This window comes from Pinus tabuliformis, chromosome 7, assembly GCF_031772625.1.
Source record: "Pinus tabuliformis cultivar Carrire ecotype Pingquan chromosome 7, CPIR1, whole genome shotgun sequence".
NCBI classification, from domain to species: Eukaryota; Viridiplantae; Streptophyta; class Pinopsida; order Pinales; family Pinaceae; genus Pinus; species Pinus tabuliformis.
In genome coordinates this window covers 1,131,343,902-1,131,350,104 of record NC_142293.1, presented here as the reverse complement: position 1 = coordinate 1,131,350,104, position 6,203 = coordinate 1,131,343,902, and positions in this window count along the sequence as shown.

The window sequence follows — 6,203 nt, the reverse complement described above, 5'->3', positions numbered from 1 at the left end:
CACGTAGTGGAACGTCTTGCTGAGCTCCTGTGCTTCGCGGTAGTTCGCAAGGAACTCACCGCGTAGATAGTCTGCTCAATTGAACTGAACTCCTTCGGCGCACTGGGCTGCTAGCGCGACGACAGGTGCCGACACCTCGTCGGCGCGACACTTCCTCATCAGCTTCCTTGTTAAAATCTACGTAGCTACCTTTATAGTAGGGTTGCAGATGTTGCATATGGCATATCCACGCGGCTTCTTCACCTGCTTAAAATTTTCTTTCATGGCCTTCACGAGGGCCTGCTCTCCACCTTTTCCGCCAAATATCATGGCCATATTTTCTCCAGTGTAAGGTAATCGCGTGATCCTATGGATCAATCTGTCAGTGATGGGTATTGGCTCCTCCAGCCACAAACACCAGTCATTCACCAAGCATAGCAGCTGCTTGATGACCTATACTGTAACTGGGGTGCGGTTGTAGTGCGACACCCAAAGCAAGTTGAGCAACCCTACCTTTCTACTCCTCTGAGCCACCTCCGCAGCTCCAATTCAGTCATTTCGATGGTTGTGTTGATAATGCGATGCATCAGCTACTCGGTCTCCAGGTGTGGAAACTTTTCATGATCAGCTAAGTCCTAGTCTTCGAGTTTTTATAGAGGAACCCGCCCCAAGATTGGTCCTTCGAAGACAATTTCATTCGACAACAGAGGGGTTTGAAAGGGGACCTTGCTCTCATCAATGTCTTTCAGCACCTTGGTCTTACCCTTGCGCGATGGGATGTACTCAGGCAACCTAGTGATAGAGTCAGCACCATGGGCTTCAACTTCCCCCACATCTACTCCCACATGCTCATCATCCATCGGGATGTCTTCAATTTCTTCCTCCTTTGGCTCCAAATTGATGGCTTTGCCCTTCTCCTATGCGATGGGCTTCAGTGGGTTTATTCTTGGCAATGTGCGCACTGATATTGCACGCTACTTGCCCTTTTTATCCTTCATGCTCTCCTTGGTTGGGGTCAGCTCTTATTAATATTTGGACTATAAACATTATCTTATCCTCTTGGAGCACTTTAGTTCGAGTTGCGGATGTGGCACATGCAACTGCCAGAAGGAAATATGCTTTTCTTATGGGTTAGTTGAGCTATTGCATGATGGAGAACTCAAGTGATTGAGTTTGGTGGAGTTGATTGAGGAGTTGATGGAGTTGTGTTCAGTTTGACTTGGTTGAACTAGTTGTATTTAGTCTAACTGCAAATACACTAGTGATGAGTGATGTGAATTAATTCACTAATTATTAACTCATAAAGCAACTAAAGAATACATCAGTTAACTTAGTGAATGGACAGTTCAGTGGAGACAGGTGTTAGAGGTGGAGACTATTATCAGTTGTGACTATAGCTGTGCATCAGATTTGCACAATCAATGATGGAGATTGCCAATGAGGATTGCGTAGTACAGAAGAAAGGAAAACGAGCTTGGATCATTCCTATTCTCACATTGGATTGCGTAGTAGAGGCAGGTAGACAGCGGAGGAGATTTGAACCTGTGACTTGATTCAGATCTGAGCTAGTTTGTGTGTAGCAGGTGGAGATAGTACTGAGTACTTGTGAGGAGTATTGTACTATGTATTGTTACATGTTCTCTATCATTATAATATACAGATAGTGTAGGGTTTTCAGCTGTATGCTTTCCCCATTACATACTATGTTAATGTGTACATGCGATTGATGTTTCATTGTTTTTTAATTCCGCAAAATTGATGATCAACGTAGAGGAGTTTATGTATTATGCATGCATTCTGCAAATAGTGTATAATCAGGATAATCTTTGTGAATAAGTGTTATATTATTCAAAATTTCTACAATGCGTAGGTTCCAATCATTTCATTGAGCGTTGCAAACCTTTGTCAGCGCATTCTCCAGCACTTTATTGAATGCTTCCATCGTCTTGTTAGCCTGCGGTTGATAAGGCGTGCTCTTCTGGTGATATACTTCAAATTCCTCCGTCAGCACGCTGATCGTCTCATTTAGAAAGTGCATACCACGATCACTCATCAAAATCTTTGGACAGCCAAATCGTGTCAGTACATAGTCAAAGAGGAACTTCGCAGCAGTCACGCTTCAACAATCCTTCACAGCCTGTGCCTCTGCCCATCGAGTCAAATACTCCATCGCAGTGATAATGTACCTAGCTTCCGTCTTTCCTTGGGGCTGAATGGGTCTCACAAAATCTATTGCTCGTTTCTCGAAGGGTTGTAATGTCATCTGTGGATTCAGAGGCATCTAATCCCTCCACGATGGCCTACCAGTGCTTTGACATACATCACACGCCTTGCAATATGCTTTTAAGTCCTGATAGAGGGTTGGCCACCACAACTTTGCGCGTATAATCTTCTGCGTGGTCGCTCTCCCTACATAATGTCCTCTCGTGTTTCCCCCATGAGCGTCTGCGAGGATGCTGGTCCTTTCAAACTCCGGTACATATCGTCGCAATATCTCATCAGACCCCATTTTGTACAGATGCCCAGCAATGACAGAAAAATCTGTCGTGCGCACCACTAACTCCTTCTTCTGTTGGACGGTGTATCCTTCCGGGGCAGTTCCTGTCATTAGGAAGTGTATGATATCTTCAAAATGACCATCCATGACGCGCACTGCAAATAGTTGTGCGTCAGGCAATCCTTCTTCCAAATTAGTGGGCTCTTCCCCTGTTTCGATGCACGACAGATGGTCTGGTCCTGCGTTTAGTCATCCAGGCTTCACAATAACTTCAAAATCATACTCCTGGAACAATAACAAATATATGTAGATTCTCCCCCCAACACAGGCTTATTGACTAGGTATTTCAGCATGGAGTGATCTGTATACATCTTAAAATGGCCACCCAACAAATAGTGTCTAAACTTTTGGAGCGCGTATACCATGGCTAACACTTCATGCTCGGTGGTGGAATAGTTCTTCTTCGCCTTGGATAACCTTCTGCTTGTGAATGCTATAGGATGGTCTAAGTCTCCTCCGCCAGCCTGTGTCAGTATTGCTCCCTGCGCAATACATGACGCGTCGACATGTACATGAAACTCCTTCCAATCAGGGAAAACTAGGATTGTTGCGGTGACCATTTTTTCTTTCAATACATCCAAGCTTTTCTTACAGTCCTCATTCCAGCAGAATGTGACATCCTTTTTTAATAACATCTTCATAGGCGTGGTGATCTGAGCATAGCCTTTGATAAACCTTTTGTAATATCCTGTATGTCCTAGGGTAGCGCAGAGTTGTTTCACACTCCTCAATGCTTCCAAGTTTAGTATCACCACGATCTTCGCAGGATCTACCATCAGTCCCTGTCTGCAAACCACATGACCTAGCAGGGTCCCAGGAGGGACACAAAATAGACACTTCTTCAGATTGAGCGCGATCTCGTATTTTCGACAAGTATCTAGCATCAGGTGTAAACTAGTGACATGGAGTTTCACCAACCCAAACACAGTCCAGTCATCAAAGTATACTTCCAGGAACTTGTGAATAAATACCTTGAACGCTGCAACGACTACGAGCAAGAAAATCGTAGGCACATTCTTTAATCTGAACGACATTACAATGTACTGAAAACACCCCCACTCAGTTGTGAAGGTTTTCTTGCTCCTATCCTCCAGTGCAATTTTGATCTGATGGTACCTAGAGAACCCATCAGTGAAGGAATATTCTTCCTGGCCGCCTACATTGTCCAAAACTTCATCAGTGAATGGAGTCAAGAAAGGATCATGTTTGCAAGCATCATCCAACTTTCTGAGATCCATGCATATCTTTATTTCATCCTTCTGCTTCTTCTCCTGTACCACCATTGGGCTTACCCAGTTAGATTCTTCCATAGGTTCAATGATGCCTGCCACGAGCATCTTGTCTAGCTCTAAGTGGACCTTCTCCTTATATTTTGGATTGAGACGGTAAGGGATTTGCTTAACCGACTTCGCATCGGCCTTTAATGTGATCTTCATAACACTTAGGCCCCTGATTATCCCTTTTAGATCCGTAAACTTGGTAGGGAATAAATCCTGTTATTCGTGGAGCAATTCAGTTACCTTATCCACCATCACATCGTCCCAGTAATCTCCAATCTTTGTGAATTTAGGCTCTGCCTCTGTGCCAATGTTTACCTGTTTTGTTTTCAGCGACACGGTTATATTAGGATTCTCAATATACAGTCCTTCAACCTCGCGGTGACCTTCTGTTTCAGGGATGTTAATCTTTCACGGATCCTCATCCTCTTTTCAGCGGTTACATTATAGCATTCCAGTGCGTGACTCAGTTGAGTAGCCCAATCAGACTGAATCAGGTCCAGAGGATCTTGCAGTATCCTAAAGATTGCTGCTTTCACCTATTGTAGCGCCTTGTCAATACAGTCAAACCCGTCTTCAAAGCTGAATGTCATTATGAATCCTTCGCGCAAAATATCCCATTCACTTGTACTATGGCAGAGCTCTGTTTCTAAGTATCAGTTCATCGGGATGACTTCCAGGGTGTGACAGAACAAGTGCACCCATTCAGGTTGGGGCTTTTCTCCATAAGCCTGAGCCCATTTGGCCAAGTGCGCGCGTGGATCATCCTGCCCATCATATTTGTCTGTTATTCATACCTTTGGCTTCCCAAAGCATGTTCTCATCATCCTCCTACATTCGCACCAATCATTAAAGCTTCCCTTGTGCGTATCCCACCATCTTGCGGGCGTAGCGCGCAGTGCCCAGTCCAACACTTGGAAGCGCTGCTTTTCTGGCACCTCCCTCTCAAATGCATCCAAAAAGATATCTACATCATTCAGGGCATCATAAGTGGGCATATTTCTTACCTTTGACGACACACAGTGCAACGACCAGGTCATCATGTTACAACTCAATGTAGTTACTTCATGTAACCGATTCTGCTAGCACTTGATGAGCCTCATTATTGAGTAATTATATGGGCCTTAACTGGCATTAATTCACCTCCTAACTTAGTCAAACCAACTATTCTCACAACTTATTCCATAATTTTGATTATATTTTGTTTATGAAATGAGTTAGAGTTGGATATTTGGCTTTGTGGTCTAATGTGCTTGTAATGCAAGAATAAAGGGGTAAAAGCAAGGAAAAATGTAGGTATAAAGGATAAAAGCAAAGAACTATGGAAAAGGCCTTGGAAGAGACTCGAATGGGACAAGGGAGAGTAACTATAGGAGGTAAATCCTCCTCATTTACTACCCCTCCATTCAAATATTCCTCCACCAGCTCTGAGTGCAAACAACCATCACTTTGAAGACCAGAAGACAACCAAGCAAGTGAAAAGGACATAAAACAGTTTATTTTTGAGTCGGGAGCCAAACCACCCTAATTTGGAAGGAATTTGTTAGAGACTTCAAATGTATAAATAGATAGGGTTAGGACCTCATTAGGATGGGGGGGGGACTTCTAATTCAGACTTCATTTGTAAAACTCCGTTTTATTTTATGAACTACAAAGACTTGTGAATTTGCTCTGTAATCCATGGTTTCTATAATAAAGATGAGTTCTTTTTAAGCCAGCTATGAGTTAAACTTTGAGGGCTGAAGCTCTTGGGTTAGGGCTTGACCCAAGCAGCCACAACTCCTCTTTGATGTTCTGTTATTCTAGCATAAAACTTTGTTCTGTTTATTTTTCAAGTAGTTTCATGGTTTGCTGATGCATTTGCTCAAGAAGTTTTGTTCTGATTCATTTGGTTAAGCAACTTTATGGTTCTATTCATTTGTTTCAGTAGTTGCATTTGCTGTAGTTTACTGTCATTTGTGTTTTTTTAATTCACAGGTCAGATTAGAGGAAAAGATTACTATCAGGTTATGCGCAGGTGTCTCGGCCTTATCTCTTCCCTTTAGGACAATGACTTGAGGCAGAGACCCGCCAGTAACCCCAAAAACATAGTTTCTAGTTCTCGCATAGGCTATGGAGTTTGTTGTTTGAATGCAATTAGCTGTATACCCTCACTAGTTTTCTCTGTTATTTTCCTTTGAAACTACTTCTGGCACGTTCTCCCTCCATTGCTTCCTCGCCATCTGATCACCAACAAACCTTCACAATCATCGTCTGATTCACTATTTTCTTCAACTGCTACCTCGTGTGGAGTCCACCATTCACTTTATGAACTTTAAGTCCCCACCGTCGACTTACCTTGCCATATCCGATGGCCGTCGCTTCACTCGATCACTTTAGGCGCTTTAAGC